At 49.4% G+C, this 12,017-nt stretch overlaps 1 protein-coding gene across 2 annotated transcripts in view; it reads right to left on the bottom strand.

The window, feature by feature from the left end:
* LOC142435714 (zinc finger and BTB domain-containing protein 10-like) overlaps nucleotides 1–10,981 on the bottom strand; it is a 43,229-nt gene extending 32,248 nt beyond the window's left edge. Inside the window, exons 1-3 of one of the 2 annotated variants that reach the window (XR_012781593.1) lie at nucleotides 10,836–10,981; nucleotides 9,294–9,530; nucleotides 7,498–7,624 (exon numbers count right to left, since the gene is read on the bottom strand). The gene's annotated coding sequence lies outside the window, so the exon portion shown is untranslated. The remainder of the gene's footprint in view (nucleotides 1–7,497; nucleotides 7,625–9,293; nucleotides 9,531–10,835) is intronic. The other variant, XR_012781594.1, reaches the window with a different exon arrangement.
* Between the last annotated feature and the right edge of the window lie 1,036 nt (nucleotides 10,982–12,017).

Below are 12,017 nucleotides of genomic sequence, written 5' to 3'. Positions count from 1 at the left end.
GCTGGGCAGTGGAGGGAGGGAAGCCCTAGCTCGAGCTAGCAAATAAACTCCCTTTGCCGTTTTTGCATCTCAACTGGTCATAACTCTTCCGTGCGCCCAAGGTGAGCTTGTGTTCCCTTCCCCAATCCAACATCTGGGGGCTCATCCGGGGTCTGAAATTGAAAGCACGGGCCCTGCCGCGAACTCATGAACCAACCTTAAAGTAAAAGTTTTTCTAAACTTCTGTCCTGTCCAGACAGGTTTCTCAGTGACGCCGTTAATTAAGACCAGAATACAACCGAGGCGGACGTGCCAGAGGTCACTAGTCGGGTTCGGAGTGGGAGATGTCCTCCTGTTCCCCTAGTAAGTTCCGGTTAGAGTCTGGACCTGGGTTCTGACACCATGAGGTCTGCTTAAGGGCCTGGAAAACGTTAATTCATTCCATGAGAAGAGAGAAAGCCAAGTTACACAGCTGTAAGACAGCAGAATGATGAATCCTAAGCTGACTTTGCATCCCGACTGGAAGACTCGATTTCTAAATGTGTAAAAAACGTCCAGGCGGTAAGAGACCTAGTGCATACGCTATCTTATGAATTCTCTAACAAGCACTGTAAAAATGCCTTGCATCCCTACAGGGAACAGGGCAGCCTGTTAGATTATCCCAGAATCTGCAGGAGTGTGGAGACAGATGAAGACAAGGCAAACCTCATGGCAGCTGCCTTGGCAAATTACACCAGACCTAGAAGAAGGTGCTTTAGTTGCAGAAAGACAGGTCATCTTCAAAGAGAATGTAAGGAGCGCAGGCCAATCAGTCTGGCTGCAAAGAGCGAGCTGTGGCCTGCACCAGAGCATGGGCCAAGCCCAGAGTTGCGGACTTTGCCCCTGCTGCAGGAAAGGAAGTGATTGGCCGAGTCAATGTCACTCAAGATGCAGCCATAAAGGGCTGCCATTAGCAACCCCTTCCCAGAAGGAAAATAGAGGAAGGAGCTTGGTACAGACCCCGCCCAGCAAAGCATGGAAAGCAAGGTGTCCGCCTGCAGGAGCAAGGAAGATCGTAGAGAGAGACTGCAGGTATCAGCCAGCCTCGCAGCAGGAGACCAGACCTAACCCAACTGGCAAAAGCCCAGCCTCTGTTCTCGCTGCATAAGTTTGACCGACCAAGGCTCAGAAGCCCTCACAGCAGTTTGCTGATTCTAAAAAGCAGGAACCTCTTACTGAAAGAATAATAGATTTTCTATCAGGAAGACTTAACCTAAGTACTCAAGGAATTCAAATTGATACTGGAGGTATTCAGAGGTGTGAAGGAAAGCCAGAAACTGCAATAAAATTTGAAATTATTAAGAGCGGAAATCGGGGTCAGTTACCTAAAAGAACTATGGGGCATTTACTAGGAAAGTCTAATCTAAATCCTCAAGGTGTTCACATTGCTGCTGGAATTATGAATCAGGATGAAGGAAGATCGCTCAAGGCAATTTCTGCTTCCTTGCATTCCCAGAGGAAAAATTTATACCTATCAGGAAAGAGTTCTTAAGAAGTCTGACCACGCTATCTTGAATCAAGGGGTCTTTAGGAATGCTGTTGGGGGGAAACGACAGTGCCCCCACATGGAATTAGAAATTGGAGGGAAAAGGTTTTGAAACCCTGGATATGGGGTCATTTCCTTAGGGCAATCACCGGGGCCTAAGACCCTCCATTAACTTCCTCTGAATCCAGCTTGGGAGGAATGAGAGAAATTAAGCAGATCAGAGCATTGCAGGAAGGTGAAATCCTACCATGTAAAGAGCTTAAAGATCAATCTGGCTTAATTGAGCCTGTAACCTTATTGAAATGCAGTGCTCTCACATCTGCATTGTTAACAGAAGGGGCAGAAGAGGAATCTTGCATGTGACAAAGTTCGTTTAGTCATTTTAACCAACAATTTTTTCTCCTTATTAAAAGTTTGTAACAAAATCAGGACACATTTTCACTTCTACACATAAAGCTGATCCTAAGAAGTCCCAGGAAGACGGAAACCCAGGCCGATTGATCACTTGGAGAAAGGGCTACAGATTTATGTTTTTGCAGAATGCAGCTGAGGGACCCCCTTGGAAGGATGCAATCACGTTGGGAGAAAGACGAAGATGAAGAAACCACACAATCTTAGCCGTTCTTTTTCCAGGTTGCTGACGCGCCGAAGGGAGGGGCTATTTGTTTATATTTTCACAAAGGAGACCAGTGGATTTCTCTTCAGCCAGCAAGGCCCAGAAGAAAGGAGGGAAGCGGACCCTGTCCTGCTGCTGAGTTTATCCAAAAATCAAGAGGAAGAAAACACAAACAAACAAATAAAAACGTCAAGAAGACCTCACAGATGCCTGAGAATGGCGATCGCTGACTGCTGAGATATTTCTTCCACGGCTGGTGCTGTCTAAGGAACACTGAATATTTTATACAACAACCTATCCCATTGTTGAAAGATCAAGATCTTGGACTTGTCAATTAGCGCTACAATGTGACTGGAACTTAGCTGATTACTGTACAACCCCTTACCCACGTAATAAGACACTGCACGATTGGGATCTGATGAGGAGACATTTACAAGGGTTTTAAGGGAAATATTCCATTAGGTGTGATTCAGCTAAGAGGCTATTTTCTACACTTTCAAGGGTGGATTTAAGGCATTCCACAAGCAGAGTGATTAAACAAATGGTGGATGACACAGAAGGAGGCTGGATACCATGTGCTTGGGCCCAAAGCACTTCAGAGCTTAAGTTCCAGTCTGACCGTGTGGCCTTTCATCGTCGTCTTCATGCTCCCAGTCACATGTTGATTCTGTAGAAAGCGGAGGCGCGTAAAGGACAATCACGCGGCCTCTACAGCCCTTTTGAACTCCGTGCGTCAAGCAAACGCTGTGGGGAGCAGAGACGGGAAGAGCGTGTTTAAGGGCGAGCCCTGAGAGGCCTGGCCGGCTAGGAGGGGGACCTGCACCCTTAGGACTTGTAGGTAACTCTTAAGCCCATCCTTAAGGTACTGTTCCCCACTTTATCCTCCTATTTGGGGCTGATCTGAGGTTGCCTCTTATAGGCACATAGACGATGCTGTGGGGCCGACAGCTTAAACTCGAGAGAAGTGGACATTCTATTGGCTCGATCTCTTCCCATCGCGGCATCCAGCCCCTCTCATGCCTTCCTCCAACAGCAGGTGGGCACAGGGGACCGTTATCCCCGGTGTCTGATTTCAAATTATTTGCTAGAAGCCTGAATTTGGGCCTATATTACTTTGGGCCTTAAATTTCCCTTGACAGCTTTCAATGTATATAAAATAACCACTTTGCCCCCGTGGATCTTTTAAATGTTATCTATAAAACAAGAGGAGGAAAGGTGGGATTGTAAAGAGACCTTTCCCCAGCTTTGTCTCCCCCAAAGATACGCCAAACATCAGAGGCTGTTTGCCAGCACATGGTGGGCGGTCAGATGCGTTCAGCCTTCAGACTGTCCATCCCAACACAGGTAGGGCCCACTCCCTGCTGTTAAGGACAATGGGCTTCTTCCCCCTAAAGGCTTAAGGCCACCAGTCTGGTCCCTGTAGGTGGGGTTTACACCCAACTGATGTTTCTATGGAGACCCAGAAAACAGGTCAAACCGGCTCAGTGACATCCAAAGTTAGGCTGCCATCCTGAATCTAGGATCCGCCCATCTTGTGCCCCCAATTCGCTCCCCTTCCTATTGCATGCATGTCCCTAGATTGGCCCCTGCTCGTTGCTGTACAACCTATCGAGCTGCCATGAAACGTGTCCGATTCTTTACTTCAAGCTCTCGTCTGTCTCTCCTGCTCTCGATGACTTTAGTTTACTCTTTATCTCTCTCAACCGTACAACTGCACCTATCGAACCCGCGATTAGTCGTGGGGGCCCCCCCACAACCAGGAGAGAGAACGTGAAATATGTCGAGCTGCGCTGCAAATATTCCTTCAAGATGGCTGATTTAAATGCAATTCTCTCCACCGACGCAAGTCTTTCCAACAACATTAGCTTTCTAGTTTGTCTCCGCATCGTGGTCCTGTGCGAAGCCAATACGCACTGTCCCGAGGTCGCTCCTGGCTTCCCAAGAAATACATTGGATAGAAGTGACAAGCTGCACACCACGGAAGGGAGACCTGTGAACACTTCCCTGAGACTAAGCCACCGTCTTCCACCTCAGGCCCTCTGACTACAGACCGAGGGGCCCTGGTGGTAGATCAGTTACACGCTTGGCTGTGAGGCCCACAGTCGGCACGATGAACACAGGCAGCTCGGTGGGAGAAAGACTGGGCTCTCATCTTATCAACCGTTACAGTCTGGTAAGCCCACAGGGGGCATCGATAAAACATACTACTTTCCTCTAGTTCTTTAATGCTCCCCCCCCCCCTACTATTAGGACCCTGATTCCACCTTACAAATCTGGGCGACTAGAGCATGTACATGGTCCAGATAAGAACTGGAAACACAAGGATCCAGGACAGATAAACCCTGGAGTAGGCATTCCAGGAGGGTAAGGGAAAGGTGGGGGGAGAAAGGGGCAACCGATCACAATGATCTACCGATAGCCCCCTCCCAGGGAGATGGACAACAGAAAAGTGGGTAACGGGAGACATCGGTCAGTGCAAGACATGAAATAATATTAACTTATAAATTATCAAGAGTTCGGGAGGTAGGGAGGGCAGGGGAGAGAAGGGAAAAACAATGAGGGGCTGATACCAAGGGCTCAAGTAGAAGGAAAATGTTCTGAGAATGATGATGGCAACAAATGTACGAATGTGCTTGACACCATGGATGGATGATGGATGATGTATGATGGATGATGGATGGATGATGGATGATGGATGGATGATGGATGGATGGATGATGGATGGATGGATGATGGATGATGGATGGATGATGGATGGATGATGGATGGATGATGGATGGATGATGGATGGATGATGGTGGATGATGGATGGATGATGGATGGATGGAAGGTGGATGGATGGTGGATGGATGATGGATGATGGATGGATGGATGATGGAAGGATGATGGATGGATAGATTGTAATGAGTTGTATGAGCCCCCAGTAAGATGAGCATTAAAATAAAAATTTTTAAAAACACACAGGGGGTCCCTAAAGGTCAGCATTGACTTGATGGGAGGGAGGTTGGCATTGGTTTTGAATATGAACAGAAGACAAATGTACCATCATAAACGTACAGTAAAATAAGAATTTCAAACGACCAAGGAACAATTCTAAGTCATCTAAAAGGAGCCTAGAAGACACGATATTCAAGCGCCCCTCCCAGCCCCACATATAAACACAGGAAAAAGCTACCCTGCATTTCCCCCCCAGGTGAGCATCCAGCATCTAGCTGAGAGTGAGTCCATCCAGCGGCCCTGCCTGGGAAGGTTCTCTCTGGACACAGAGCATGTTCAGTAACAGGAGTTGCCTTCGAACCTTGTTCTTTCTGATGACTGTTAGAGAGAACAGCATGGGGCTGTGAAAGCTTGTCTCTGCTCCAGCTAAAAGCCCCATAAAGCGGTTTGCTGATGCTGACAACACCTTACCCGGGCAGTGCTCTTGGGAAAACGCAAGGGTACGAGTGGTTTCCTCATTTCAAAAAATGAAATGTTGATTGAGATTAGCGCGTTTCGAGTTCTTTCCAACAGGTTATATTGTCTATATACTCGTGTATAAGCCGAGTTTTTCAGCACAAAAAACATGCTGAAAAACCGGGGTTCGGCTTTCACACGGGTCAGCGGTACCCCAGTGAGGTTTAACATCTCGCGGGTAATTGCCGTTCCTCCACCGTTCATTCAAAGCCCTGCTGACACTGCAGGGCTTTGAATGTTTGTTTACTCACATCTAACCAATCAGAGCTGTCCTATGACATGTACGGCTCCAATTCCCAGGAGCACCAGGTAGTGACTCACTGACGCTGGCAGCTGAACTGGTAAGCATGTGTCTGTGACTGCGCTCCGTCTCTCCCCTCTGGTCTGTGTGTTAATTCACACCCTGCATTTCCCACCCTAATCTTATCCTCGAGTCAATCAGTTTTTCTGGTTTCCCAGGTAATCATTAGGTTCCTCGGCTTATACTCAGGTCGGCTTGTATTCGAGTATATACGGTAAGCTTTCTGTTAAGAAGTTCTGACAAGATGGCCAAAAAGTACGTGACAAAAAAGGCCTGACTGGCTTTGCCACACCGGCAATGCCTGGGCTCACGCTGCCATCTCAGTGCGCCAGTTTTGGGCAAAAACCAGCATGCCTCTCCTCTGGGCCCATGCACCTGAATCACCTGACCACGGTCCCTGCAGCTTCTTGTTCTCTCCCTGAATGAACACAGGAAAGGACGGCGTTCGGACAACACAGAAGAGGTGAAGAGAAAAACGAGGGAGGGGCATCCAGCCATCCAGTCAGATGAGTTTGAGAAAGGTTCCCATGAATGCAATCGCAGATGACAGATGTACTACGCATAGCTGAGAGGACCTTGAAGGTGTTAAGTGTTAGGCAGCAGGATTTAGGGACGTGGGGGGGGGGGATGTCCCTTACCTGCCTCCCAAAGGCCCCATAGAGGAGGCTGGGACGAAATCAGGCAAACCATTCAACACCTATGCAGACCCCACACTGAGCATGCACAGACAAAAGCCCCCTAGAGCCAGGTAAACCCAACACCCTGGACACACCCACCTTAGTTATACCACACAGGTGGGCCCACCTCAGACAATGGGGGTCAACCAAAACCTTCAATGACGCCTCCCCAACCAGAGGTTTGAAATAGCTTGGCTGTGGGAAGGCCTCTCTCTCTGACCCTGCTCCTGGTCAGAGGCAGGTGAAGGTGAGGGTCTCCTTCCCCTGCTGGGGCTCCCATGCACCCGCTCCAGGCCCAGTCAGGGCCCTTAGCTTCTTAGTCTCTAGGGTTCTTGGGTGTCTGGTTTCCCAAGATTCCCCCCCCCAAGTTCTACACGTGTGGGTGTTGTTTCCCACGTGGCTGTCTCGTGGCCAGTGGTGAATGCCAGGCAGCATCAGCAGGCCTTGGCACGCTGTCCAGAACAGCGTGTACCCCCATGGACGCTGTAACACCCGAAGCTTGTCCTGTCCTTCATAAAACCTCCGTTGGATCGCAAGTGTGCTTCAGCGTGAATTCTTTCATCCTGTGACGCAAAGGTCCGTGGTATAACTCGCTCCAGAAACCTAATGATAAGTTTGTTTTCAAAAAAAAATTTAAATATATAGCTTTTTTTTGGGGGGGGTTGTCTATTTTTTTTGCGGAGGGAGCAGTCTCCTAATAGTTGGAAGACTTCAAGATCCTAAAGATTTTTAATCACAAAACAAGTGAAAGCTCAGTTTTAAATATAGTTTTACGTTTACGGTGAAAGCAGGATAACTCAGCTGCCCAGACCAAGTGACCAGGCCTGTTTAATTAAAAGAAGCACTCTGTTCTTCAGACCAAACACTGAAGCGAAGTCTGCAAACATATTTTCCTGAACCAAAGATATTCACTCACACACAGACACACAGTCGATGCCATTCTTACCAACGAAGTCCAGGTTTCTCAGAGTCTCCACCATCACTTCCTTGTAGAGTTTCCGCTGAGAAAGATCCAGCATCGCCCACTCTTCCTGGGTAAAGACCACAGCCACGGCCTCAATGAGCTCCCAGTCCTGAAACATCACACACGGCTGGATCAGCAAGGTAACAGGCATGCTCCCCACACCCCGAGGGGACAAAGACCAGAAATGTGGGGGAAGGGAGACGGTGGACGATACAAAACAGCAACAATAATACATAACTGATCAAGGGTTCATCAGGGCGGGAGGGTGGGGAGATGAGGGGAAACAGAAGAAGTGATACCAAGGGCTCAAGTAGAAAGAAAATGTTTTGGAAATGACGATGGCAACATATGTATAAGGGTGCTTGACCCAAATGAATTATGGATTCTTGTGAGATCTGTAAGAGGTCCCCAATATAAGGATTAAAATTTTTTTTAAGTATCAGGTATCCTATGTGCATACGAATACAGTTTGAGGCCAACAGTCCTTGAGGATCCTGAGAATTCATAGCCTCAGACACATGCCTCTGTCTTCTACCAAGGTCACCTGGGAGCCAAGCCCACAGCCTCAGCTCCTCCCTACATTCACGTTCTTACTGAGACCCCACCTTGCCTCAGAGACATGGAAACAATCTCTGAAAGTTTGACTGATTAGCCGCTGTCTTACTTGTCTTTAGCGTCTACCACAGTTTGAAAATGGAGGTAGATCCTCGCTTCCCATCAAGGCAGATTTTCCTTCAGCCCGTGGTGCTTCCTAGTGAAGGACCATGGAAGGAGCAAGCCCCCACCCCCCACATACACTGGCAACCCCAGGGCCACCGGGCTCACACTGTCTTTGAGTCTAGGTATGAGGAAGTGACAGGGATCCATCTGATGCAAACAGTGTAATCTTCTAGAAAATTACATATTTCCATGCATTCGATCAGGAGTCCAGGTGGTGCAGGGTTACCAGTCAGACTGAAATCCACAAGGTCAACCGTGAGAAACCCTGGGAGAAAGAGGAGGCTTTCTGCCTCCATCCAGAGTCACAGCCTCAGAGAGCCACCAGAGCAGCTCTGTGCTGCCCTGCAGGTTTGCGATGAACAGGAATAGGAATTGATTTGATGGTGCTGTGGTTTTGGTTTGGTGAATATGGGAGTCCCACATTTTCCTCAGGCATTGTGCCTGGTTCATTGACAGACAAATGCAGGGCAGTGAGAAAGCCCACAGCTGAGGCAGGACACACTACAAGGGAGTCACATCAGCTACCACGTCAGATGTCAAAAGCAACTGTACACCAATTAATCACCACGGCTCGCCTCAGCAGACATAAGACCACACACCCTTCACAAAACACGTCATCACGTGACCAACGGCAGAAACAAAGACAGCATGACAACCTTGAAACACCAGCCCCATGAGGGAGAAAGACGATGGTCTCTTCCCCTGCAAAGATTTAAAGTCTTGAGTAGAGGGCAGTAGGGGGAGGAGTTAAAAAAAAAAAAGATTTAAAGTCTCGGAGACTCCAGGGTCGGTATCAAAAAAACCACAAGGAGGCACCTCTGAGTCACCTAAAAAGAGTGCACCCAGGCATCCCAATCTTAAAGCCACCTATGGAAAATCAGAGAAATCACAAAGGGCAGGATCATAGGCTTCCTCCTGGGGCTCTGGTCCTGGGCTCATTTTTCAAGCTCTGCCAGCATTGAGCAATCACATGCCCACAGCGCCGTTTGGTCTCTTAAAAGTGCCCGTCAGTTCTCGCCCACGTACAATACCAACATCCTGCTGCCCGCAGAACTCACCATTTCGTTGTTACAAAACCTGGAGGTCGTGGGTAATCTTGTCTGCAAGGTCACGAGACCTTTTCAGGAAGAGGAACGGGAGTGGACGCAGAGCACTTCAGCAGAGGAAGAGGAGCTATGTTTGCTCCACACTCCCGTGAGAGGTGCAAATCCTTACAAAGTTTATGGATGTAAAAGATGGTGGTCCTGGATCCCCAGCCGACTGAACTGGACTCTGTCAATGCACAACCCTGAGACCTGTAATACAAACATCAAAAAAAAAAACACACACAGAATTGAAAAATGATGGAGGGATAGGTTTTCAGCTTCAAGCTCAGGGCAACAACCAGACGGTGTTTATATTTGGCTCAGAATATTCTCCTCTATATGGAGTGCACACACCAGTCTTCGTTTTTCGTTACAGGAAGTAAAATCCCTTCAATTTTGCGGCAATAAAACTTTTTCTCACTCACAATATAAAGGGGTGTCCCTGATTATGGTCTTGTTTATTTTACAGTGCACCTTCCTTCCGCTTTAAGACTTGCTCTCCCTCCTTTTCACCTCATGGAATTCCACTCCCCGAGCTTTTGGAAACATCTGGGAAGGTTTCGTGAACCATATTTCCCCTGTGGTAATAAATCAATGAAAAATAAAAACAAATCTGAAACACAGTGCGCTTCCTTAGGGCCAATGTGGTGCCTCTGTTCCCATTTCTTTCCATCCTGCTTCCCCTTAAAGAAGACGCCTTGAACCTAGCTCTTTAGGTGCGGAATTCTCCCGGGGGGTTTTCCTTGCCTTAATAAAACCTGTCTTAACTTCATTTTTAAAAAATAAAAGAAGATGACGCCTCAGCTCGCACTTCTGGGTCCCCAGGTAAACGGGTTCTCTCTCCCCTGATCGTTACAACGTCTCCCCTGTAAGTTCCACAATTCCTTTCGTAGGAATGTCGGAAAGCCCTTCCACTCTTAGGCGACGTCCTGAATGGTCGCCTTAGTCTTTCCAGGAAAAAAACAAACAACGAAAAATCCTAGGGGCTCGTTTACAAGGCAGGATCTTAGGACTCAGCCTAGGCCTCCGGAGTCAAAGTCCAGAAGAGCCTCAGGTAGTCGGATGCAAATCAAGCAGCCCAGGTGCTTATCGGTGCCCTTTGGACCGACCTCCTCGTCCCAGGTCGCGGCCGCTTCCTCACGCGCCTCATGCGCCTCACGCGCCTCATGCGCCTCACGCGCCTCACGCGCCTCACGCGCCGCGCTCCTCAGGGCGGCCGTTTGGAAAACTCGTGCAGCGCGGCCGTCGGGGAGAACGGTCTGAGCGGCGTGCGGCCGTGGGCTTCGCAAGTGGGGTTCGCCCCAAGCACGCCCCACAAACGGCCTCCTCGGCCCCAAGCCTCGTGGACGTAAAGCGAGGACGAGTTCGCGCCGCCGCGGGGGGAGCAAACTCCAGGCCCCCACTTGAGGTGCTCTGACGTCACCCGGCCCCTCTGGAGGCCTCCACAGCCGCGCGGACGGACACACACCACCCCCACCCCTCAGGCCCCGCCCCGCCCCGCGCCGGTCTCCATACCCGGCCCCCCGCCGCTGCGCCGTGAAGAGTGGCCGCACGGTGGCCCGCCGGCGTGGACAGCAGCACCCTGGGCGGCCGCGGGAAAGCAGACACGGAGCCGGCAGCCCACCTCAGACGCAGCCGGGAGGAAAGCCGGAGGCCGGCGACGGCGCGGAGACGCGCACTTCCGGTTCCGGTTTCGCCGCTCGGCGGTGCACCGCGGAAACCCCTCCGTCGGCGAACGCGGAGCGCTTCAACTTGTGTCCGTGGGGTTCGCTGGTTCCCGTCCCGGTTCTACTTCCAGGTTGCTTCCCACGGTTTGGCTGCTCTCCGAGCTCAAGAAAAAGAAAAGGCTTTCTTCGAAGGCGCGAGAGATACATACTCCAGTCTTAGGAATGATTATCGTCAGTCACAGATGTATAAACAAGACTAAACAAGTGTCACCCCAAATCCCAGGAGCATCCCAAAAGCAATAAATAAGAGCCAGGAATAAAGTGGGCCTTTTGCACCCAAGCAGAGAAATTCCTAACCCCAAAGGAAGATGGGAGGCAAACACTTTCCCAGGTTGGTGCGATGCTGCAAACGACTCCACTTGTGTTTCCAATGCCGGCAAGTTCACCTGTGTTGACTGGGTGTCAGGTCAGCTTCCAGGCTCACGTAAGATCGCGAAGAAATTGTCCAACTCAGAGGGATGAACCCCTGAAAATATTATTAATACGAGAGGAACATTGCTAGAACACGAACTCCCCGTGTTGGACTAAACAAAGACCAAACTCATGGCCGTCGAGCTAATGCTGCCTAACAGGGTCCCCGGAGGGTTCCAAAGACGACTGTTTATAGGAGTAGAAAACCCAGTTGTTCTCCCAAAGAGCTGCTGGCGGTTTCGAACTTCTGACCATGGGGCTCGCAACCCAATGCATAACCACTTTACCACACTCAAAATAAGGACAAGGAAAAGGTGCCTCATCAAAGTACCTCCCAGCATACGGGCATGGTGCAGACAAACAGCTCCTTCCTGTGCTGCCCAGAAAGAAATTAGCACAATGTAATGTGATTCATTGTAACCACACAATGCTACAGGAAATCCTTTCTTGGCAAAGTAAATTATTGCGGGTGTATGTATCATCTGAGTCCCTTTGTTCCCATAGGAAGGTAATAATGTAGTTGGAAGTGCAAACGGAAAATTGCTCCTGTGTGCCAGGC

Source organism: Tenrec ecaudatus, chromosome Y, assembly GCF_050624435.1.
Source record: "Tenrec ecaudatus isolate mTenEca1 chromosome Y, mTenEca1.hap1, whole genome shotgun sequence".
Classification (NCBI taxonomy): Eukaryota; Metazoa; Chordata; class Mammalia; order Afrosoricida; family Tenrecidae; genus Tenrec; species Tenrec ecaudatus.
The sequence above is the reverse complement of the archived record's forward strand: the minus strand, read 5'-3'. Positions and strand labels throughout refer to the sequence as shown.